The sequence below is a fragment of the Phyllobates terribilis genome, unplaced genomic scaffold (assembly GCF_046119375.1).
Source record: "Phyllobates terribilis strain yellow unplaced genomic scaffold, ASM4611937v1 Scaffold_9__5_contigs__length_417890890, whole genome shotgun sequence".
Lineage (NCBI taxonomy): Eukaryota > Metazoa > Chordata > Amphibia > Anura > Dendrobatidae > Phyllobates > Phyllobates terribilis.
This window is the reverse complement of record NW_027362769.1, coordinates 230,748,596-230,774,343: the sequence shown is the minus strand read 5'-3', so window position 1 is coordinate 230,774,343 and position 25,748 is coordinate 230,748,596. Positions and strand designations below refer to the sequence as shown.

Here is a 25,748-nt window from a genome sequence, read left to right as displayed (position 1 = left end):
CAGTTTTGTCAGGAGAATTGGGCCCAAATTCCGACCAACTATTGTGAGAAGCTTGTGGAAGGATATCCCAAACGTTTGACCCAAGTCATTCAGTCTAAGGGCAATGGTACCAAATACTAATGAAATGTATGTAAACTTTTGACTTTGCAGTAAGTAATAAAAATGCCTTAAAACATTCTCTCTCTCTCATTGTTCTGGCATTTGGCAAATATTAAAAATATGGTAATCCTAATAGACCTAAAACAGGAAAGGTTTAGTCTGATTTCATGTCAGTTATTGAGAAAAACATGAATGTGTGTCTTTTTATATACAGTACAGACCAAAAGTTTGGACACACCTTCTCATTTAAAGATTTTTCTGCATTTTCATGACTATGAAAATTGTACATTCACACTGAAGGCATCAAAACTATGAATTAACACATGTGGAATTATATATTTAACAAAAAAGTGTGAAACAACTGAAAATATGTCTTATATTCTAGGATCTTCAAAGTAGCCACCTTTTGCTTTGATGACTGCTTAGCACACTCTTGATGAGCTTCAAGAGGTAGTCACCGGAAATGGTCTTCCAACAATCTTGAAGGAGTTCCCAGAGATGCTTAGCACTTGTTGGCCCTTTTGCCTTCACTCTGCGGTCCAGCTCACCCCAAACCATCTTGATTGGGTTCAGGTCTGGTGACTGTGGAGGCCAGGTCATCTGGCGTAGCACCCCATCACTCTCATTCTTGGTCAAATAGCCCTTACACAGCCTGGAGGTGTGTTTGGGGTCATTGTCCAGTTGAAAAATAAATGATGGTCCAACTAAGCGCAAACCGGATGGAATAGCATGCTTCTGCAAGATGCTGTGGTAGCCATGCTGGTTCAGTATGCCTTAAATTTTGAATAAATCCCCAACAGTGTCACCTGCAAAACACCCCCACACCATCACACCTCCTCCATGCTTCACGGTGGGAACCAGGAATGTAGAGTCCATCCGTTCACCTTTTCTGCGTCGCACAAAGACACGGTGGTTGGAACCAAAGATCTCAAATTTGGACTCATGAGACCAAAGCACAGATTTCCACTGGTATAATGTCCATTCCTTGTGTTCTTTAGCCCAAACAAGTCTCTTCTGCTTGTTGCCTGTCCTTAGCAGTGGTTTCCTAGCAGCTATTTTACTATGAAGGCCTGCTGCACAAAGTCTCCTCTTAATAGTTGCTGAAGAGATGTGTCTGCTGCTAGAACTCTGTGTGGCATTGACCTGGTCTCTAATCTGAGCTGCTGTTAACCTGCGATTTCTGAGGCTGGTGACTCGGATAAACTTATCCTCAGAAGCAGAGGTGACTCTTGGTCTTCCTTTCCTCGGGCGGTCCTCATGTGAGCCAGTTTCTTTGTAGCGCTTGATGGTTTTTGCAACTGCACTTGGGGACACTTTCAAAGTTTTCCCAATTTTTCACACTGACTGACCTTCATTTCTTAAAGTAATGATGGCCACTCGTTTTTCTTTACTTAGCTGCTTTTTTCTTGCCATAATACAAATTCTTACAGTCTATTCAGTAGGACTATCAGCTGTGTATCCACCAGACTTCTGCACAACACAACTGATGGTCCCAACCCCATTTATAAGGCAAGAAATCCCACTTATTAAACCTGACAGGGCACACCTGTGAAGTGAAAACCATTTCCGGTGACTACCACTTGAAGCTCATCAAAAGAATGCCAAGAGTGTGCAAAGCAGTCATCAAAGCAAAAGGTGTCTACTTTGAAGAACCTAGAATATAAGAGATATCTTCAGTTGTTTCACACTTTTTTGTTAACTGTATAATTCCACATGTGTTAATTCATAGTTTTGATGCCTTCAGTGTGAATGTACAATTTTCAAAGTCATGAAAATACAGAAAAATCTTTAAATGAGAAGGTGTGTCCAAACTTTTGGTCTGTACTGTAGTGTATGTAAACTTCTGATTTCAACTGTATTAAATTAATAAAAAATTAAACACTGACTTGAACCTAAATGGTAGTTATAGAAAGGCGAGATAAAAAAACAATAAAGTGTAGCTCCTGGAGGACTAAAATGGTTGTGTCCGTAAAACTATTGTTCACCTCTGGAGCCATTTTTTCCTTTTCTTAAATGCATGTGTATGGGGTTAAATATAATTTTTTTCAATTTCATTAAAACATTTTCACCATTTGGCTTTCCCAAACTCTTTGCTTCCCTGTGCATTCAACTTTGATGTGGTCTGTGATAAATCAGCCGAGAAGAACTTACGAAGAAGACATATTAAAGAGTAGAAATTCTCCCATTGGACTGTCAGAACCAGCTCACTGATGGATTCTCAGTTAACCCATTCTGTTCCACCAATGGACAGTGCAACACAGAAGTAACCGAAGGCAAACGGTGCAACATTTTCAATAAAACACAATTACAAAAATGATTTTTAGCCCAAAATACATGCATTTACATAAGAAAAAAAAATGTCCCCAAAGCTGCTTTAAGAGGTTTACTTGCTAAAAAAATGATCTAATAATGTCATCTTTCCACTTTAGTGCAATAGGAATGACAAATTGTTCAATTCCCAAGAAACAGACTTGCTGACACAACACTGCATACTTGGCTCGCATCTTGCACACCTGCAGGGAGATCCGGTTGGGATCCAGCTCGCTGCTTCCTCTTTGCTTTTTGCAAGTCCTGTGTAATAACAATAATATCCATTCAGTTCCTTTTCTTACATCTTTTAGTGATGTGACACTTCTTATTAAAATTCATCAGTGTTAATTGATTTATTGCCTTTTCTTCCCTGAACTGATAAGATGTATACTTTACCAGCAAAAAAAAAAATAATTTCATTTCTTATTATATTTAAGAAAATGTATACAATATTCTCTCCCTGCAACTGCAGTGTAATTTTGATCAATGGTTTCTTGTAAATTCTCCAATTTGTCTGTTTTGTTTTATCCCTTAGGGCATGGTAGACCGCCTGCCCTTGACCAGAGACTTCCATATAACATCTTGCTTTACTGTAAAACAATCACTGGCAGACAGCTGGCAACAGCAGTACACTGTAAATTGACTAAAGGTGATGATTCTCCATGACAGACGATGACTATACAGGAAAGGGTGTCTGAACTACCAGATTTGCCAAACTAACTTGTAAATTTTAGAGATATATAGTCATAAAACAGGTTTTTGCTGCATTTCTCTGCAATGAATAATTAATTTGACTTCCATTATACATATGCATGTTTCCATTTATGGCATTAAATGAAGCAACACACAGATATAGAAGCGAATTAAAGAACACTCCTGAATATTTGGTTAGGAAAAAATGTTTAATCCCCAATTAATTACAGGTGACACGAAGAAGTGATTCTCTAATAGGAAGCTGGTAGAGATGATAGAATTGATTCCCAGGACTTTAGTTCATCCGCCAGACAGGAGACCTGTGAATCTAATAATCTCCTGGCATTCCCAGCTCTTCTTTTAATTAGCCAGGCTGGTGTGACATCATGTGTGCGTCAAAATACAATGATGATGTCGCGCCAGCCCGACTAATCAAAAGAAGAGCTGGAAATGCCAGGAGATAATTACATTCGCAGGTCTCCTGTCCAGAAGCCACAGACTACTGACCTGGCCGATGGACCGGAGTCCTACAAATCAATATTCATGTCTTGGAGAAGGCATATTGGACCCATGCTGTTATTGCTGTGGGCACACATGTGAGCACTGCAGAGGAAATGTAGCATGATGTAGTGCCGGCGTCCCTGCCCTCTGCTAGGCAGGGACGCTGTTCCCCTCACCTCTCTGCTCCGTGCCCGGCGTCCTCCTCCCGCTCTGCTGGCAGCGCGCGCTCCTTCCCGGCCACTGTGCTTAGGGTGCGCGCACTCTCCCTCCCTCTTAAAGGGGCCGCGCGCGCCGTCCTAAGGAGTCCCCGGCCAATGGCCGGAGGACTTCACCATATATAAGGCACCTCCTCCAAAATGGAGGTGCCCGAGCAATGTTGTTGCACTGTTCACTACTCTGCTTCAGCCCTCAGGTCCCGTTGCCAGTTACCTGCCAGATTCCTGCCAGCTTGCTGTCTTATTCCTGCCTGATATTCTGCTACCTGCCTGCTAGCCTGAGGTCCGACGGTCTGCCTTCCAACTCCTGTCAGTCTGTCTAAGGACCAGCTTGCCCGCTCACCTGGGAGCGCACATCAACTACCTGCCTGCTTGCCTGAGGTCCGACGGTCTGCCTTCCAACTCTTGTCAGTCTGTCTATGGACCAGCTTGCCCGCTCACCTGGGAGCGCACATCTGCTACCTGCCTGCTAGCCTACCTGGAGGCTCCGCCGTCACGTGCTGTGACCACCTGCCTGTCCAGTGACTCCTGCCCGCTCACCTGGGAGCGCTCATCTGCTGCCTGTCTGCTAGCCTACCTGGAGGCTCTGCCGTCACGTGCTGTGACCACCCGCCTGTCCAGAGACTTCTGCCCGCTCACCTGGGAGCGCTCATCTGCCGCCTGTCTGTTGGTCTTCCTGGAGGCTCCGCCGTCACATGCTGTGACCACCCGTTTATCCAGAGACTCTCGCCTGCTCACCTGGGAGCTCACGTCTACCATCAGCCGCCACAGGTCGTACCAACCCTTTACCCAGAGACTGCCCCGGTCACTTGCCGTGACCATCTGCCCGTTCACCCAGAGACTGCCCCGGTCACTTGCCGTGACCATCTGCCCGTTCATCCAGAGACTGCCCCGGTCACTTGCTGTGACCTCCTGCCCGTTCTTCCAGAGACTGTCCCGGTCACCTGCTGTGACTGCCCGCCTGGTCGCCACCCGCTCCCTTACAAGGACCGCCCCCTTGTATAGTAGCTCAGAGGTTCCGCCTTCCCAGACCCGTTACAGTTTGCTCGGGCCATGGAACCCGGTGGCACCCAAGCTCCCTCGCTCTCGGACCTGTGTCATGAACTGTCCCGTCAGAGGTCCCAACAGGAGTCCATCCTGGGTCACCTGCAGAATGTCAATTCTCGCCTGGACACTCTGACTGCTCCGCCAGCAACCTCCGCCAGTGCCATGACTCGCAATCCGGCAGCTCCGCTGCCCACTAATACCATGGTATCCTACCCCGGACCCCGGCTTTCTGCACCTCCTCGCTTCGGAGGCGACTCCGCCCAGGCTCGGGGCTTCATAAATCAGTGCACCCTGCACTTTGAACTCCTGTCCCACCAGTTTAACTCCGACCGGGCCAAAATTGCCTTCATCATGTCCCATCTCACCGGGGAGGCCCTGGCCTGGCTAAATCCTCTATGGGAGAGAGGAGACCCCCTGGTGTCCGACTTGCCTGCCTTTCTCACGGCTTTCCGGAAAGTCTTCGACGAACCCGGACGGAAGACCTCATCCGCATCATCACTGCTACGCCTCTGTCAGGGAAGTCTCACCGTGGGCCAATATGCCATACGGTTCCGTACCCTTGCCTCGGAGCTGGCCTGGGATAACGACGCTCTGGTATCCGTCTTCTGGGAGGGTCTGTCCGGCCGTATTAAAGATGAACTTGCCGGTCGGGACATTCCTACCACTCTCGATGACTTAATAACTCTTGCCACCCGGATTGACCTACGGTTCCAGGAGCGTGCCAAAGAGGTCACCCGTGAGAGGAGGTTTCCACGTCTAGCTCCTACTTTTCAGAAACCCGTCACTCCCTCCGTCTCTCCCCAGGTACACTCTCCTGAGCCTATGCAGGTCGACCAGACCAAGATGGTCAAAACCCGTCAGGACTTACGCCGTGCCGAGGGGAGCTGCTTCTACTGTGGCAGTAAGGAGCACCGGATCCGTGCCTGCCCGGAGAGGTCGGGAAACGCCTGTGTCTAGGTTCGCTCAGAGAGGTCGACCTAGACAAGAATAAATCCTCTCCATCTCTGCTGCTGTCAGTCTCAATCGTCTGCGGGGAGAACCGTTATTTCGAACTAGCCCAACTTGACTCTGGAGCAGCCGGGAATCTTATTTCACAGTCCCTGGTAGAGAAATACCGCATCCCCACCAAACCTCTGGCTGTACCCTTGTCTGTTGCTGCCATGGATGGGGGTCTCTTACCACGCCCCATCCAACTCATCACCGAATCCATTACTCTGCAGGTGGGAATGCTGCATTCTGAGAGTATCTCCTTTCATGTTCTGCCTGGACTCTCTCACGCCCTCTTGCTAAGTCTACCTTGGCTCCAGAGACATGCACCCGTGCTTGACTGGCAGACCGGAGAAGTCCTTCGCTGGGGACAGGACTGCCATAAGACCTGTCTGGTTCCCGTCCATCCCGTCCGTCCTTCTCCTACCCCAGCTAATCTACCTGGACTTCCGATTCCTTATTGGTCTTATGCTGATGTCTTTAATAAAAAGGAGGCAGAGACACTACCCCCTCATAGACCATACGACTGTCCTATCGACCTGTTACCCGGTACTACTCCTCCCCGTGGGCGTATTTATCCATTATCCGCTGCTGAGACCCGGTCGATGTCCGAATATATTGAGGAGAATCTGGCCAGGGGATTCATCCGGAAATCTACCTCCCCGGCGGGAGCAGGCTTCTTTTTCGTCAAAAAGAAGGACGGCTCTCTCCGTCCCTGTATAGACTATAGAGGCCTTAACCAGATCACGGTGAAGAATAAGTACCCCCTTCTGCTCATTCCGGAGTTATCTGATCGTCTGAGGGGGGCTAGAATCTTCACCAAACTGGACCTCCGTGGGGCGTACAACCTGGTTCGTATCCGTCAGGGGGATGAATGGAAGACGGCATTCAACACCCGGGACGGCCACTATGAATATCTGTTAATGCCCTTTGGTCTCTGTAACGCTCCTGCCGTCTTTCAAGAGTTGGTCAATGACATCTTCCGGGACCTTCTCTACTCCTGCGTAGTGGTGTACCTGGACGACATCTTGGTCTTCTCTCCGGATCTCCAGACTCACCGGAGGGACGTTCGTCAGGTCCTGCTCGGGCTCAGGCAGAATCACCTCTTCGCTAAATACGAGAAGTGCCTCTTTGAGCAGACCTCGCTTCCGTTTTTGGGCTACATTATTTCTCAGACCGGCCTACGAATGGATCCAGAGAAACTGTCTGCCATCGAGAAATGGCCTCGACCGGAGGGGTTGAAGGCCATTCAGCGGTTCCTGGGCTTCGCCAACTACTACCGCCTCTTCATACCGCACTTCTCTTCCCGGACTGCCCCAATTTCCGCGCTCACCCGTAAGGGTACTAATCCCAAAGAGTGGCCGCACGAAGCAGAGGAGGCCTTTCTTTCCTTAAAACAGGCCTTCTCTTCTGCCCCGGTGCTGCATCGCCCGGACGGCAACAAGCAGTTCTTCCTGGAAGTTGACGCCTCCTCCTCTGGAGCCGGAGCTTTACTTACTCAAAAATCATCTTCCGGGAGGATGGTAACTTGCGGCTTCTTCTCTAAACTCTTCTCCTCCTCAGAGCGCAATTATTCCATAGGAGACCGAGAGTTATTGGCCATCAAACTGGCATTGGAGGAGTGGCGTTACCTGCTCGAGGGGGCTCTTCACCCGGTAATAATTTACACTGACCACAAGAACTTGGCTTACCTCCAGCATGCCCAGAGACTTAACCCGCGCCAAGCCCGGTGGTCCTTGTTTTTTGCTCGCTTTGATTTTGTTCTTCATTTTCGCCCGGCTGACAAAAACGTCAAGGCGGACGCCTTGTCTCGATCCTTTCTGGTGTCTGATCTCGAGGAAGATCCGAAACACATCATCGATCCCGCCAGAGTAATGCAGGTGGCTCCCGTGAGTCTAAATCGTCTCCCTCCCGGAAAGACGTTCATATCAGTACCTGATCGGGAGAAGATCCTTCACTGGGGTCACTCGTCTAAACTGGCTGGCAACGCCGGTCAGAAAAAGACCCTCCAGCTTATTACCCGGCACTACTGGTGGCCTACCCTGCACAAGGACGTAATAGACTTTGTTTCTGCCTGTGTGTCCTGCGCCCGCAACAAGGTTCCGAGACATCTGCCAGCCGGTCGCCTCCTTCCGCTTTCTGTACCTGCTGCCCCCTGGCAGCATATAGCAATGGACTTTATAACTGACCTCCCAGTCTCTGCCGGTTGTACGGTCATTTGGGTGGTCGCTGACCGCTTCTCCAAGATGTCTCATTTCGTTCCCCTGCCAGGCCTCCCGTCTGCACCCGAGCTAGCTAAAGACTTTATTCGTCACATCTTTCGTCTTCATGGCCTGCCCCTCCACATCGTGTCGGATCGTGGGGTACAGTTCACCTCACGCTTCTGGAGAGCCACTTGTAAACTGCTAGACGTCACCCTGGACTTCTCTTCCGCTTACCACCCACAGTCCAATGGTCAAGTGGAGCGGATCAATCAGAACCTGACCAGTTACCTCCGGCACTTCGTTAATGCCCATCATTCAGACTGGGTGGATCTCCTACCATGGGCCGAGTTCTCTTATAACAATCACGAGAGCGAATCCTCCTCCAAATCCCCGTTTTTTGTAGTCTTCGGTCAGCATCCTCGGATTCCTTTTCCTGTCTCCACCTCTGTGGACAACCCGGCTGCGGAATCTCTCGTTAGCAAATTTTCCTCCATTTGAGAGAGTACCCGATCCGCACTCCTTCAGTCGTCCGAACGGATGAAAAGACACGCTGACAAAAAACGCCTGGATCCTCCACAATTTCGTCCTGGAGATAAAGTCTGGCTCTCATCTAAATATGTCCGACTCAAGATACCTTCTTACAAGTTAGGGCCTCGGTTCATCGGTCCTCTGGAGGTCATCAGTCAGATCAACCCGGTGGCCTATAAATTGAAACTCCCGGCCAACTTACGGATCCCTAACTCCTTCCATGTATCTCTCCTCAAACCTGTGGTACTTAACTCTTTTTCCAAGTCTACAGGTACGCCTCCTGCTCCGGTTTCTGCTGAGGACGAGTTTGAGGTAGAGAACATTCTTGCCACCAAAAGGGTAAGAGGAAAGACCTTTTTTCTAGTAGATTGGAAGGGGTTTGGTCCTGAGGAGAGAACGTGGGAGCCCCGGGAGAACATCCATGCCCCGCTCATCCTTGCTAAATTTCTGTCTGGCCTAAAAAAGGGGGGGCCTAAAGGGGGGGTACTGTAGTGCCGGCGTCCCTGCCCTCTGCTAGGCAGGGACGCTGTTCCCCTCACCTCTCTGCTCCGTGCCCGGCGTCCTCCTCCCGCTCTGCTGGCAGCGCGCGCTCCTTCCCGGCCACTGTGCTTAGGGCGCGCGCGCGCGCTCTCCCTCCCTCTTAAAGGGGCCGCGCGCGCCGTCCTAAGGAGTCCCCGGCCAATGGCCGGAGGACTTCACCATATATAAGGCACCTCCTCCAAAATGGAGGTGCCCGAGCAATGTTGTTGCACTGTTCACTACTCTGCTTCAGCCCTCAGGTCCCGTTGCCAGTTACCTGCCAGATTCCTGCCAGCTTGCTGTCTTATTCCTGCCTGATATTCTGCTACCTGCCTGCTAGCCTGAGGTCCGACGGTCTGCCTTACAACTCCTGTCAGTCTGTCTAAGGACCAGCTTGCCCGCTCACCTGGGAGCGCACATCAACTACCTGCCTGCTTGCCTGAGGTCCGACGGTCTGCCTTCCAACTCTTGTCAGTCTGTCTATGGACCAGCTTGCCCGCTCACCTGGGAGCGCACATCTGCTACCTGCCTGCTAGCCTACCTGGAGGCTCCGCCGTCACGTGCTGTGACCACCTGCCTGTCCAGTGACTCCTGCCCGCTCACCTGGGAGCGCTCATCTGCTGCCTGTCTGCTAGCCTACCTGGAGGCTCTGCCGTCACGTGCTGTGACCACCCGCCTGTCCAGAGACTTCTGCCCGCTCACCTGGGAGCGCTCATCTGCCGCCTGTCTGTTGGTCTTCCTGGAGGCTCCGCCGTCACATGCTGTGACCACCCGTTTATCCAGAGACTCTCGCCTGCTCACCTGGGAGCTCACGTCTACCATCAGCCGCCACAGGTCGTACCAACCCTTTACCCAGAGACTGCCCCGGTCACTTGCCGTGACCATCTGCCCGTTCACCCAGAGACTGCCCCGGTCACTTGCCGTGACCATCTGCCCGTTCATCCAGAGACTGCCCCGGTCACTTGCCGTGACCTCCTGCCCGTTCTTCCAGAGACTGTCCCGGTCACCTGCTGTGACTGCCCGCCTGGTCGCCACCCGCTCCCTTACAAGGACCGCCCCCTTGTATAGTAGCTCAGAGGTTCCGCCTTCCCAGACCCGTTACACATGACATGGTGAACTTTCACATAGCTGTTCATGTGATGTATGAACTTGCGGAGTCTACCATGGTGGTCCACGGTTCATGAGTCCATCAGAGCAAAACCTCTCTGTGAAATTCCTCTTGGTGGAATGTTAAAATCCCTATATATGCATATACATATGTAGCCTCTTATATATATCATCAGCCCCACATAACCTCCTATGTACAGTATGAGCCCCCACATAGCCTCCTATGTACAATGTAATCCCGCACATAGCCTCTCTATAAACAATATGAGCCCCCACATAGCACCTCTAAATACAGTATGAGCCTCACATAGCCTCCTATATACAGTATCAGCCCCACATAGCCTCCTATATACAGCATGAGCCCCACATAGCCTCCTATGTACAATGTAAGCCCCCACATAGCCTCTCTATAAACAATATTGTAACGGGTCTGGGAGGCGGAACCTCTGGGCTACTATACAAGGGAGCGGTCCTTGTAAGGGAGCGGGTGGCGACCAGGCAGGCAGTCACAGCAGGTGACCGGGACAGTCTCTGGGTGTACGGGCAGGAGGTCACGGCAAGTGATCAGGGCAGTCTCTGGAAGAACGGGCTGGAGGTCACGGCAAGTGACCGGGGCAGTCTCTGGAAGAACGGGCTGGAGGTCACGGCAAGTGACCGGGGCAGTCTCTAGGTAAAGGGTAGGTACGACCTGTGATGGCTGAACCTCCAGGTAGGCTAGCAAGGCAGATGGAGGATGTGTGCTCCCAGGTGAGCAAGCGAGAGTCTCTGGAATAGCAGGTGGTCACAGCACGTGACGGCGGAGCCTCCAGGTAGGCAAGCAGGCAGGTAGCGGAGAAGCGCTCCCAGGTGAGCGGGCAAGAGTCTGGAATAGCTGGTGGTCACAGCACGTGACAGCGGAGCCTCCGGGCTGGCAAGCAGGCAGGTAGCGGAGAAGCGCTCCCAGGTCAGCGGGCAAGAGTCTGGAATAGCTGGTGGTCACAGCACGTGACAGCGGAGCCTCCGGGCAGACAAGCAGGCAGGTAGCGGAGAAGCGCTCCCAGGTGAGCGGGCAAGCTGGTCCATAGACAGACTGACCGGAGTTGTAAGGCAGACCGTCGGACCTCAGGCAAGCAGGCAGGTAGCTGATGTGCGCTCCCAGGTGAGCGGGCAAGTTGGTCCTTAGACAGACTGACCGGAGTTGTAAGGCAGACCGTCGGACCTCAGGCAGGCAGGCAGGTAACAGGAAATCAGGCAGGATTAGGACAGCAAGCTGTCAGGAATCTGGCAGGTAACTGGCAAGGGACCTGAGGGCTGAAGCAGAGTAGAACGGTGCAACAACATTGCTCGGGCACCTCCATTTTGGAGGAGGTGCCTTATATATGGTAAAGTCCTCCGGCCATTGGCCGGGGACTCCTTAGGACGGTGCGCGCGGCCCCTTTAAGAGGGAGGGAGGGTGCGCGCGCGCGCCCTAAGCACAGTGGCCGGGAAGGAGCGCACGCTGCCAGCAGAGCGGGAGAGGGACGCCGGGCACGGAGCAGAGCGGTGAGGGGAACAGCGTCCCTGCCTAGCAGAGGGCAGGGACGCCGGCACTACAAATATGAGCCCCCAAATATCACCTCTAATTACAGTATGAACCCCACATAGCCTCCAATATACAGCATGAGCTCCCACATAGCCCCCTATACACAGCATGAGCCCCATATAGCCTCCTATACACAGCATGAGACCCCAAATAGCCTCCTATATACAGTATGAGCCCCACATAGCCTCCTATATACAGCATGAGCCCCCACAGAGCCTCCTATATACAGCATGGACCCCCACATAGCCCCCTATATACAGCATGAGCCCCATATAGCCTCCTATACACAGCATGAGCCCCCAAATAGCCTCCTATATATAGTATGAGCCCCCACATAGCCTCCTATATACATACAAACATTCCATACACATAGAAAAAAAATACAACAGCACATACTCACCTCACTCCCGTTCCCTGGCGCTCTGCTCTCTCTGATGCACGGACTCTCCTCAGTGCACAGCAGATGCGATGAAATGATGTAATCGCGCCTGCTGTCTCACGTGCTGATTGGTGCAAGATGGAGCCAGCGGCCCTGTCCTCCACCAGTGTATTCACTGCTTTCTACATCCCGAGGATGCAGATAGCGGTGACAGTGAGGGGGGGCAGATAGATGCCATGCTGCGGCCCTGTTTCAGCCCTTCAGGTGTCTCGGTCCGCGGGCCAGACTGGACCGCCAGAGGGCCGGATGTGGCCTGCGGGCTGCAGTTTGTCCCATACACATGAGACTAACATCAGCACAGGGTGCCTTGTAGTGGTCGGCGCATTCTTACCACTTCAGACATCCTGTGCTTCTGCTATAAGGCTTTATCACAACTTGATTCATGTCTCTGCAAAAACCAACTGTGTACATGATTAACGTCATGGTTTATGGCCAAAATGTTGTACACTCACTTTTGGGCTGCATGTATATTTCCTATCTCATATCTATGAGTGTCTAGTTCTTTGGATTTGCAAAATTTGCAAAGACTGGCCAGTCTTAATGAATCGGGGCCTTGGTTAAAGTCTATAAAATAGAGATGTGTTGAAATTCAAAATTGCTGACTTTGCTGAACTTTACCCAAAAAAATTATTTTCTGCAAATAAACCTGTGCAAATATCAACACTGGAAAGCTTGTAATTGCTCAGGAAATGCACATTGGGTGGAGGAGAGACAGAAAGAGAGAGAGAGAAACCCGCCGACCATAAGAGCTTACAATTTACAGGCGAGAGAGAGAGGACGCACTGACCATAAGAGCTTACACTCTACAGGAGAGAGAGGACCCCACTGACCATAAGAGCTTACACTCTACAGGAAAGCGAGAAGACCCCGCTGACCATAAGAGCTTACACTCTACAGGAGAGAGAGGACCCCACTGATCATAAGAGCTTACACTCTACAGGAAAGCGAGAAGACCCCGCTGACCATAAGAGCTTAGACTACAGGAGAGACAAGACCATGCTGACCATAAGAGCTTACACTCTACAGGAGAGAGAGGACCCACTGACCATAAGAGCTTACACTCTACAGGCGAGAGAAGTCCCCACTGATCATAATAGCTTACAATCTACAGGAGAGAGAAAGAATATCGCTCACCATAAGAGCGTACAGTACACTCTACAGGAGAGAGAGAGGACCCCGCTGACCATAAGATCTTATACTCTAAAGGAGAGAATGAGGACCCCGCTGACCATAAGAGCTTACATTCTACAGGAGAAAGAGAGGACCCTGCTGATCATAAGAACTTACACTCTACAGAAGAGAGACAGGACAATGCTGACCATAAGAGCTTATACTCTACAGGAGAAAGAGAGGACCCCACTGACCATAAGAGCTTTTACTCTACAGGAGAGAGAGAGGACCCACTGACCATAAGAGCTTATGTGGCACCCCAGGTCTGGTCGCCACAGTGGCAGCAATGTCATGTCTGAGAGCAGGTGGGAGGTTCCCTGGTTGGGGACAATTAGCATTCAGCACCTCCTGCCTCAGTCCAGGGAGGGGAGAAACCTGCCCTTTATAAACTGGATCTGGGGCGGGGTTAGACAGTCTAGTGAAGCCAGAGACAAGTTCCAGTCTAGTTCCAGAGACAGGGACAGGTCAGAAGCAGGCTGAGGAGTCCCTGTAGGCAGAGGAGGAACACGAGGCCAGGAGGGGAACCAGAAGAGCTCATCCTGACTAGAGACTTGAAAAGCCGGACACTAGAGTCCGAGGCTGTGAGGGTTATAAGCCCAGCAGCAGAAAACCACCACGCAGGGGACTTCAAGTCCTCTGGCCCAAGGAAGCCCGGAGGCTCAGCCACACAAGAGGGACCACTACTACCCCGGAGGGGTGAGAAGTACGGAAGGCCCGAGTCGCCAGTCATACGGGCAAGAACAACACGGTACACTCAGGGACGTGGGCTACCACTACACTACAGCGGGATAGCCAAGAAAGAGCGAAGTCAGCACGGTAGGCCTACAAACTCCCCCTGACCAGCAGGATTTCCCAGTTGCTCTCAGACTGACCAGGCCTCCATTGTTAACCTGTATTCTGGACAGGTCCCCTAATACCACCAACAGTAAAGACCCTGAATTGCATGACAGACTCCGTGTGGTTACTGCTGCTCCCGCGCACCATCACCACCAACATCCCTATACACTGCCCTGAGGCTACACTCCTCCTGTGGGGAGTTGTACTACATTCTGCTGCACCCACAACACCAGCCTCAGCGGTCTGCCCTGCAGCGGCGGTTCATCCTGACCGCAATCCACGGGTGGCGTGGTCGGACATTTAAAATACAACAAACAGACTGCCATTCGGTTTGACCACCCTGAGCCATGGACCGGGTCACCGCCACGCGGAGACTACAACCCCCAGCATCCCACAAAAGGTCCGGTTCCGGGTTCCCCACACGGCCCAGGGGGCGCGTCAACTTTTGGCGTAGTCGGCAGGATTTTGTGCCCGCCACCAACGGGTACTGCGTGCCTGAGGAAAAACTGTAAAACTTACTTTTGTGGAGTTTCCCGCCATCCGCAACCGTTTCCCGCCATCCGCGGACATTTTCCCGCCATCGGGCGCCATCTTTGGGATGCCACGCGGGAAGAAGAGGGGCGTGGACGACGAAAGCGCGCGAGAACTGGAGCCCTGTCTTACGCACGGACGCTGCGCAAGGTCCTGAAAGGAGCCGAGCGGACGCTGACGTCACCAGGACGCGATGCAAGGTCCTCAACCCCGACGATCGCCTGCGGAGCCGCGGCCTACAGAAGAAAAGCTACGGAAGGTAGGCCACGGTTGACTAGGGGGGAAGAGGATGACAGAAGCGTAGGGAACTGTCACCGCCAGCGCGGCCGCTGCCGCAGTAATGCCGTTCACGATGCCTTATATCCCTGGAGCGGCCTGGTTGCCCCAGTACTCAGGGGAGTCGCATACCCTGAGCGACTTTAAAGAGAAACTATATAGCCTATTCAAGGTGTACCTGCTGACGGAAGAACAAAAAATGACCATACTGATAGGCCAGTTAACCGGCACGGCCCAACGAGAAGTAAAGTCCTGGTCAGTCAGGGACAAGGGGACTGTGAAGGAGATTTTGGCCCGTCTAAAGGACACTTTTGATACCCGCACCTCAGCAGAGATCAAAATGAGATTTTATGGGTGCAAGCAGCGGGCCCAAGACAGTATAAGAGACTATGCTTTGAATTTGCAAGAGGCCCTGAGAGCCATCAAGCAGGCAGACCCTGACAGTGTGAGGAATGCAGATGAACTGCTGACTGAACAATTCATTGAGGGTCTGCTGTCCAGCGCCCACAGAACCCAGTTACGCCTGATGGCCATGCAGAACCCTGAGTTAGACTTTGCACAGTTTAAAGACAAAGCCATCCGGGTACTCCGAGAACCCGCACCGGGTGGCGTTGCGGCCTCCAGACGCCCTGCTATCACTTATCACCAAGAGGCGGCGCCCCAGTCTACAGAATCTGCAGGAGCCGACGTACAGAATAGTACCCCGTCTACAGACCTGCACCATCAGGTCCAAGAACTGACTAAAAGCATTGCCGCACTAACCAGGACTGTGCAGTCATTGCAGGTATCCTCTCCAGGAAAGATCCAGCTGGCTACCAGTCCGGAGGACGTCCCGTGGCGCCGACAGAAGAGGATCCCACCGTCCAGAGGGAAGCCAACGGACCGCTACGACCAGGATGGACAACCCATCTGCCGCCGCTGCAGCCAGCCAGGACATATTGCGAGGTACTGTAATTTAAACGGGCCCAACCTGGGGCAGAGGGCCAACCCCCAGGTGTAAGATCATCAGGCCCGTCAAACTGGCGTGACAAGTATGTGGGGGGACGACCGGTCTTGCCTGTGGTAGTGGATGGCATTCCCATGAGTGCACTGTTGGACACCGGGTCACAGGTAACCACCATCCCCTATGTACTTTTCAAGCGGTACTGGGATGACACGGCTATTACCCGCTACCCAGATAATGACTTGAGCATCATCGCCAGCAATGGTCAGTCCGTGCCGCAGGTGGGGTTCAAGGAGGTGACCATCAAGATTGGTAAAGTTGAACTGCCGGCGCAAGGACTGATCATTGTGGACATTGACCGTCGTGAAAGTCACCCTAAAATAACCTTGGGTACTAATGTTATTGAAAATTGTCTTTCAGAGATAATTGTTATATTACAGCAGGTTGCAATGAATGGCAGCTCCAGCCAGCAGCGTGTCTTATAAAAGGAGATCAGAGCCCTGATGAAGCGGCAACAGGTAGAACTGTCTGGTGGTGAGATTGGTAGCGTATGGTGATGATCTGGTGCCGGTCTGCAATCGGGTTAAGAGGTAGAGACTACCAAGCTATGGTAGAACCCATTTACTCAGACAGCACGGGGGGTGGTTGATGTCTGCCATGGGAGGGTACCAGTCCGCATCCTAAATATTGGGGAAAGAGAAGTACACTTGCCCCGGTATGCCACTCTAGCCAAATTGTTCACCATTAACCAGAACGCTGTAAAAGCCGTGGAACCCTTGCCTCCATCTCAACCAGAGGAGGGTAACGGCTCCAAGAAACAAATGGAGGACTGGTGTCAGAAACTGCATGTGGGCACCGACTCCACTCCCTCACACCAAAAACAGGGAGTCTACCGAGTGGTTCAGGAGTACGAAAGAGTCTTTAGTAAACACCCGCTAGACTTTGGGCAAGTAAAGGGGGTAGAACACCAAATCCCCACAGGAGACCATCCACCCATAAAAGAGAGATACTGGCCTGTACTCCCTGCACACTATCAGAATGCCAAGGGTATGTTGCGAGAAATGAAGGAGGCTGGGGTGATCAGGGATAGCTGTAGCCCCTGGGCAGCTCCTCTAGTTCTTGTAAAAAAGAAAGATGGCACGATAAGGATGTGTGTAGATTATAGAAAGGTCAACAGAATAACACACAAAGATGCGTACCCATTACCTAGGATAGAGGAGTCTTTGGCTGCACTAAAATCTGCTAACTTCTTCTCTACTTTGGATCTCACTAGCGGGTACTGGCAGGTTCCTGTAGCAGAGTCGGACAAGGAGAAGACCGCCTTCACCACCCTGATGGGTCTCAGTGAATTCAACTGTATGCCGTTCGGACTCTGCAACGCACCAGGGACCTTCCAGAGGCTGATGGAGTGCTGTCTGGGGCACAGGAATTTCGAGACGGTCCTACTCTACCTGGACGATGTCATCGTGTATTCCAAGACCTATGAGGAACATCTAAAGCACCTGGCAGAGGTGTTCGATGCCCTGACAGGCTTCGGCCTAAAGGTGAAACCCTCCAAGTGTCATCTACTGAAGCCAAAAGTACAGTACCTGGGGCACGTGGTGAGTGCTGACGGAGTAGCTCCAGACCCTGACAAGATCACGGTGATTAAGGACTGGCCAAGACCCTCCAGCATAAAGGAAGTGCGGCAGTTCCTCGGGTTGGTAGGCTACTACCGAAGATTCATCTCCGGGTTCACCAAAATGGAAGCCCCTATGCAGGACCTCCTGTTAGGTCAGTCAAAGACTAAAAGTCAGAAGCCGCCCTTTGAGTGGGACAAGCGGGAGGAGGAGTCTTTCCGCCAACTGAAGATGGCCCTCACGGGGGATGAGATCCTGGCCTACCCTGATTACTGCCAGCCTTTTATCCTCCACACCGACGCCAGTAACGTGGGGATAGGAGCTGTACTGTCCCAGATCCAGCAGGGCAGAGAACGGGTAATCGCTTATGCTAGCAGAAAGCTGAGACCCACAGAGAGAAACCCTGAGAATTATAGCTCCTTCAAGCTAGAGTTCCTGGCAGTGGTGTGGGCACTCACCGAACGCTTCAAGCATTACCTGGCTTCTTCTAAGTTCACGGTGTACACAGACAACAACCCGTTGACAAACCTGGACAATGCAAGACTTGGTGCCCTAGAGCAGAGATGGATGGCCCGGCTGTCCAATTATGAATTTACCATCAAATACCGGACAGGGCGCGCAAATGCCAACACAGATGCATTGTCCAGAATGCCTCACTTGCAGGACAGGGGAGAGGATCCAGAAGAACTGGAAGAAATTGAACTCCCAGCATTCCACCGTCATGGGATCAACCAGTGCTCCCACTGCATAAAGGAGAGGTGCTCTGCTACCGCTACGTTCAATCCCTTACCCCACCACAGCTGGGCAGAGACACAAGATAGTGACCCCGCAGGCCGCCTGGTGAAAGAGATGCTGACCCAGGCTGATGCCCACCTTGATCCGGATGCTCCAGAAGAGGCCAAACAGCTGTGGAAGGAGAGGAGCAAGCTGTTTCTCTACGAGGGGAGGCTGTGCCGCAGGACCGTCAACTCTCGAACACACGAGCTGATCTGGCAGGTAGTGGTCCCAAGGCGGGATGCGGCTATGGTCCTAGAAGCATACCATGATGGAGCAGGGCACTTTGGATGGAGGAAGCTGGAGTTCCTGTTGCGTGAGCGGTTCTTCTGGGTAGGCATGAGAGGGGCTATAGAGAGATGGTGCAGAGACTGTGGCCCGTGCAACCTAAGGAGGAAGGACCGCGCCAGCCAGAAGACTCCCCTGCGGCCCATCTTCACAAAGCAGCCCCTTGAGCTGGTGGCCCTGGACCACGTAAAGCTGGCTCCGAGCAGATCGGGATATGTCTACACCCTCACAATCGTAGATCACTACTCCCTGTTCCTAGTGGTGGTCCCTGTCAAAGACTTAACAGCTCAGACGGCTGCCAGAGCCTTTCAGCAGCATTTCTGCCGTCCACACGGGTATCCAGAGCAAGTGTTGACTGATCAAGGTCCAGCGTTCGAGGCTGAAGTCTTCCAGGAATTCTGCAACCTGTATGGTTGCAGGAATATAAGGACAGCGCCTTACCACCCCCAAACCAACGGGATGTGTGAGAAAATGAACCAGGTAGTACTGGACCTGCTCAAGACGTTGCCCCTGGAGGAACGCAGCCTGTGGCCTGAGAAACTACCAGATCTGGTGGACTTGTATAACCATATCCCAGTGGGTTCTACCAACTGCACCCCGGCTTACCTAATGAGAGCAAGACCTGGTAAGCTGCCAATTGACCTGGAGATGGGAGTCCTGACACCTGAGGACACCTCACCAGAAGCAGACTGGGACACAGAACGACAGCAGCAGTACCGGAAAGTACAGGAGTGCGTGGAGCGAAGTCTATCTCAAGCAAGAGAGAGGCAAGAGAGGAATTACAACCAGTATGCTCCTGCTGATCCCTTGGCACCTGGAGAGCAGGTCTTGAAGAGGAAGAGACGGCTCCACAAGTTGGATGACCCGTGGGAGAAAGACCCGTACACCGTACTGCCGTCAAGCCATGAAAACCCAAAGGTGTGTGTTATCAGTAAGGATGGAGGAGAGACCACAGCCACTGTCTCCAGAGACCACCTGAAGAGGTGTACCGAACAGCTGCAAAGTGCTGATGAAGACCAAGATAGCCCTCAACCCGCAGAGGAAAGGGAAGAAATGGTCAGTACAGTGCTCAGAGAATTTCCCCGGTCCTGGACACAAATCAACAACGCCATAGTGGTACCAGTCCTTACCTTCCTCCAGCCAACCCCTCAAGAGCCCGCAGAAGAGCCAGTAGTGTTGGAACAGCAAGTGGCCCCGGAGACAGAAGAGTACGTACCAGCAGCTCAGGAGAATCAACCCTCTGCTAGTAGTGAACCTGCCATGCCCGTGGTGAGCCAAAGAGTGCGCAGAAAGCTGCCCAACCTACCCGTAACATCAGCAAACACCTCTAGTGCAGACACGAGCACACCCAGTACACAGGGGGTGGAAACAGGGGACACGAGTAGAGTACCACCAGACAGTGGGTTACGTAGGTCCACCAGGAGCACTAAAGGTCAAATGCCCGCTCGCTAGAGAATCTGAATGCAAAGTATATATCTACCTGTATATTGCAAATGTTTAATGTTTGTTGCCTGGTTACTAATTATGTTTTTCTAGTTACCCGACAGGGTTCATGGACTAGCAGGTTATGGACAGTGAATAACCGGAACTACCATGTAGATAGTTGCACCTGGTGCCCTCTTGCGAAGATAGCCACAGATGAAAAACCTGTCCGGCGTGGCCCCCTTGTGGTCCAAAGTAGATAGCTTCAGCCTTGCCGCCACGCCCAAGGTCAGGAACTTGGGGTTTGTGGGGACAGGTCCCCGCACCGTTCAAGACTTCACCTCGTTGAGTGACATGGACACCCGGTCACGGAAGCGCCGTGACCTATAAAAACTAAATGTACTTGTATATATGTTTATGTTATTGCTTATCCTCTGTTATGTTGTATTTTTGCAAAATGTGTTTAGTCCCAGAGTACTAAATTTCACTAGGGGGGGAATGTGGCACCCCAGGTCGGATCGCCACAGTGGCAGCAATGTCATGTCTGAGAGCAGGTGGGAGGTTCCCTGGTTGGGGACAATTAGCATGCAGCACCTCCTGCCTCAGTCCAGGGAGGGGAGAAACCTGCCCTTTATAAACTGGATCTGGGGCGGGGTTTGACAGTCTAGTGAAGCCAGAGACAAGTTCCAGTCTAGTTCCAGAGACAGGGACAGGTCAGCAGCAGGCTGAGGAGTCCCTGTAGGCAGAGAAGGAACACGAGGGGAGCCAAAAGAGCTCATCCTGACTAGAGACTTGAAAAGCCGGACACTGGAGTCCGAGGCTGTGAGGGTTATAAGCCCAGCAGCAGAAAACCACCACGCAAGGGACTTCAAGTCCTCTGGCCCAAGGAAACCCGGAGGCTCAGCCACACGAGAGGGACCACTACTACCCCGGAGGGGTGAGAAGTACGGAAGGCCCGAGTCGCCAGTCATACGGGCGAGAACAACACGGTACACTCAGGGACGTGGGTTACCACTACACTACAGCGGGATAGCCAAGAAAGAGCGAAGTCAGCACGGTAGGCCTACAAACTCCCCCTGACCAGCAGGATTTCCCAGTTGCTCTCAGACTGACCAGGCCTCTATTGTTAACCTGTATTCCGGACGGGTCCCTTAATACCACCAACAGTAAATACCCTGAATTGCATGACAGACTCCGTGTGGTTACTGCTGCTCCGGCGCACCATCACCACCAACATCCCTATACACTGCCCTGAGGCTACACTCCTCCCGTGGGGAGTTGTATTACACTCTGCTGCACCCACAACACCAGCCTCAGCGGTCTGCCCTGCAGCGGCGGTTCATCCTGACCGCAATCCACGGGTGGCGTGGTCGGACATTTAAAATACAACAAACAGACTGCCATTCGGTTTGACCACCCTGAGCCACGGACCGGGTCACCGCCATGCGGAGACTACAACCCCCACCATCCCACAAAAGGTCCGGTTCCGGGTTCCCCACACGGCCCAGGGGGCGCGTCACTTACACTCAACAGGAGAGAGAGGACTCCACTGACCATAAGAGCTTATACTCTACAGGAGAGAGAGATGACCCCACTGGCAATAAGAGCTTACAATCTACAGGAGAGAGAGAGGACCCCGCTGACCATAAGAGCTTACACTCTACAGGAGAGAGAGGACGCACTGACCATAAGAGCTTACGCTCTACAGGAGAGAGAAATAGAGAGAGATGACCCCGCTGACCATAAGAGCTTACACTCTACAGGAGAGAGAGAGGACCTCGCTGACCATAAGAGCTTACACTCTACAGGAGAGAGAGAGGACCCTGCTGACCATAAGAGCTTACACTCTCCAGGAGAGAGAGGACCCACTGACCATAAGAGCTTACACTCTAGAGGCAAGAGAGGTCCCCACTGATCATAATAGCTTACACTCTACAGGAGAAAGAGAGAATACCGCTGACCATAAAAGCGTACACTCTACAGGAGAGAGAGAGAACCCCACTGACCATAAGAGCTTTACACTCTACAGTAGATAGAGAAGACCCCGTTGACCATAAGTTCTTATACTCTACAGGAGAGAATGAGGACCCCGCTGATCATAAGAGCTTACATTTTACAGGAGAAAAAGAGGACCCTGCTGATCATAAGAGCTTACACTCTACAGAAGAGAGAGAGGACCACGCTGACCATAAGAGCTTATACTCTACAGGAGAGAGAGGACCCACTGACCATAAGAGCTTTTACTCTACAGGAGAGAGGACCCACTGACCATAAGAGCTTACACTGTACAGGAGAGAGAGGACCCCACTGACCATAAGAGCTTATACTCTACAGGAGAGAGAGATGACCCAACTGGCAATAAGAGCATACAATCTACAGGAGCGAGAGAGAGGACCCACTGATCATAAGAGCTTACACTCTACAGGAGAGAGAGAGACTCCCGCTGACCATAAGACCTTACACTCTACAGGAGAGAGAGAGGACTCCGCTGACCACAAGAGCTTACACTTACAGGAGATATAGGATCCGGCTGACCATAAGAGCTTACACTCTACAGGAGAGAGGATCCACTGACCATAAGAGCTTACACTCTACAGGAGAGAGAGGACACCACTGATGATAAGAGCTTACACTTTACAGGGGAGAGAGAGAATCCCACTGACCATAAGAGCTTACACTCTACAGGAGAGAGAGGACCCCACTGACCATAAGAGCTTACACTCTACAGGACAGAGAGGACCCACTGACCATAAGAGCACACAATTTAAAGGAAGGAGAGCACGAGAGAACCCCATTGATCATAAGAGCTTACACTCTACAGGAGAGAGAAATAGAGAGAGATGACCCCGCTGACCATAAGAGCTTACACTCTACAGGAGAGAGAGAAGACCCCGCTGACCATAAGACTTTACACTCTACAGGAGAGAGAGGTAACCCCACTGAAAATAAGAGCTTACACTCTACAGGAAAGCGCGAGGACATCGCTTACCATAAGAGCTTACACTCTACAGGAGAGAGAGAGGACCCCGCTGACCATAAGAGCTTACACTCTACAGGAGAGAGAGAGGACCCTGCTGACCATAAGAGCTTACACTCTACAGGAGAGAGAAATAGAGAGAGATGACCCCGCTGACCATAAGAGCTTACACTCTACAGGAGAGAGAGAAGACCCCGCTGACCATAAGACTTTACACTCTACAGGAGAGAGAGGGGACCCCACTGAAAATAAGAGCTTACACTCTACAGGAAAGCGCGAGGACCCCGCTTACCATAAGAGCTTACACTCTACAGGAGAGAGAGAGGACCCCGCTGACCATAAGAGCTTACACTCTACAGGAGAGAGAGAGGACCCTGCTGACCATAAGAGCTTACCCTCTACAGGAGAGAGAGGACCCTGCTGACCATAAGAGCTTACACTGTACAGGAGAGAGAGGACCCACTGACCATAACAGCTTACACTCTACAGGCGAGAGAGAGAATACCGCTGACCATAAGAGCTTTACACTGACAGGAGAGAGAGAGAACCCCACTGACCATAAGAGCTTTACATTCTACAGGAGAGAGAGAGGTCCCCGCTGACCATAAGAGCTTACCATCCACAGGAGAGAGAGAGGACCCTGCTGATCATAAGAGCTTACACTCTACAGAAGAGAGAGAGTACCACGCTGACCATAAGAGCTTATACTCTACAGGAGAAAGAGAGGACCCCGCTGACCATAAGAACTTACACTCTAGAGGACAGAGAGGACCCACTGACCATAACAGCGTATACTCTATAGGAGAGAGAGGACCCACTGACCATAAGAGCTTTTACTCTACAGGAGAGAGCGAGGACCCACTGACCATAAGAGCTTACACTGTACAGGAGAGAGAGGACCCCACTGACCATAAGAGCTTATACTCTACAGGAGAGAGAGATGACCCCACTGGCAATAAAAGCTTACAATCTACAGGAGCAAGAGAGAGGACCCACTGACCATAAGAGCTTACAATCTACAGGAGACAGAGAGAATCCCGCTGACAATAAGAGCTTATACTCTACAGGAGAGAGGATCCACTGACATAAGAGCTTACACTGTACAGGAGAGAGAGGACCCCACTGACCATAAGAGCTTATACTCTACAGGAGAGAGAGATGACCCCATTGGCAATAAGAGCTTACACTCTACAGAAGCAAGAGAGAGGACCCACTGACCATAAGAGCTTACGCTCTACAGGAGAGAGAGAGAACTCTGCTGACCATAAGAGCGTACACTCTACAGGAGAGATAAATAAAGAGAGATGACCCCGCTGACCATAAGAGCTTACACTCTACAGGAGGGAGAGAGAACTCTGCTGACCATAAGAGCGTACACTCTACAGGAGAGAGAGAGGACCCCGCTGACCATAAGAGCTTATAGTCTACAGGAGAGATAGGACTCTGCTGACCATAAAAGCTTATACTCTACAGGAGAGATAGTACCCTGCTGACCATAAGAGCTTACACTCTACAGGAGAGAGAGAACCCTGCTGACCATAAGAGCTAACACTCTACAGGAGTGAGAGAGGACACTGCTGACCATAAGAGCTTACGCTCTACAGGAAAGAGGGGACCCTGCTGACCATAAGAGCTTATACTCTACAGTAGAGAGAGAGGTCACTGCTATTCATAAGAGAGTACACTCTACAGGAGAGAGAGAGGACCCCGCTGACCATAAGAGCTTGTACTCTACAGGAGAGAGAGAGGACCCCGCTGACCATAAGAGCTTATACTCTACAGGAGAGATAGGACACCGCTGACCATAAGAGCTTATACTCTACAGTAGAGAGAGAGAGAGAGGATCCTGCTGACCATAAGAGCGTACACTCTACAGGAGAGAGAGGACCCTGCTGACCATAAGAACTTACACTCTACAGAAGAGAGCACCCTGCTGACCATAAGAGCCTACACTCTACAGAAGATAGAGAGGACCCCGCTGACCATAAGAGCTTACACTCTAGAGGAGAGAGAGAGGATCCTGCTTACCATAAGAACTTACACTCTACAGAAGAGATGACCCTGCTGACCATAAGAGCTTACACTCTACAGAAGAGAGAGAGGACCCCGCTGACCATAAGAGCTTATACTCTACAGGAGAGATAGAGGACCCCGCTGACCATAAGAGCTTACACTCTACAGAAGAGAGAGAGGACCCACTGATCATAAGAGCTTACACTCTACAGGAGAGAGAGGACCCCACTGATCATAAGAGCTTACACTCTACAGGAGCGACAGAGAGGACCCTGCTGACCAAAAGAGCTTATACTCTACAGGAGAGAGAGAGAATCCTGTTGACCATAAGAGCGTACACTCTACAGGAGAGAGAGAGGACCCCGCTGACCATAAGAGCTTATACTCTACAGGAGAGATAGGACCCCGCTGACCATAAGAGCTTATACTCTACAGGAGAGAGAGGACCCTGCTGACCGTAAGAGCGTACACTCTACAGGAGAGATAAAGGACCCCGCTGACCATAAGAGCTTATACTCTACAGTAGAGAGAGAGAGGACCCTGCTTACCATAAGAGCTTACACTCTACAGGATAGAGAGAGGACCCCGCTGACCATAAGATCTTATACTCTACAGGAGAGATAGGACCCCGCTGACCATAAGAGCTTATACTCTACAGGAGAGAGAGAGGACCCTGCTGACCGTAAGA

At 51.5% G+C, this 25,748-nt stretch overlaps 1 long non-coding RNA gene across 1 annotated transcript in view; it reads right to left on the bottom strand.

Moving 5' to 3' along the window:
- Positions 1-25,748, bottom strand: part of LOC141160944 (uncharacterized) — a 94,189-nt gene that overhangs the window by 5,411 nt on the left and 63,030 nt on the right. Inside the window, exon 2 of the long non-coding RNA XR_012250587.1 lies at positions 2,613-2,670. This is a non-coding gene — a long non-coding RNA (uncharacterized lncRNA). The remainder of the gene's footprint in view (positions 1-2,612; positions 2,671-25,748) is intronic.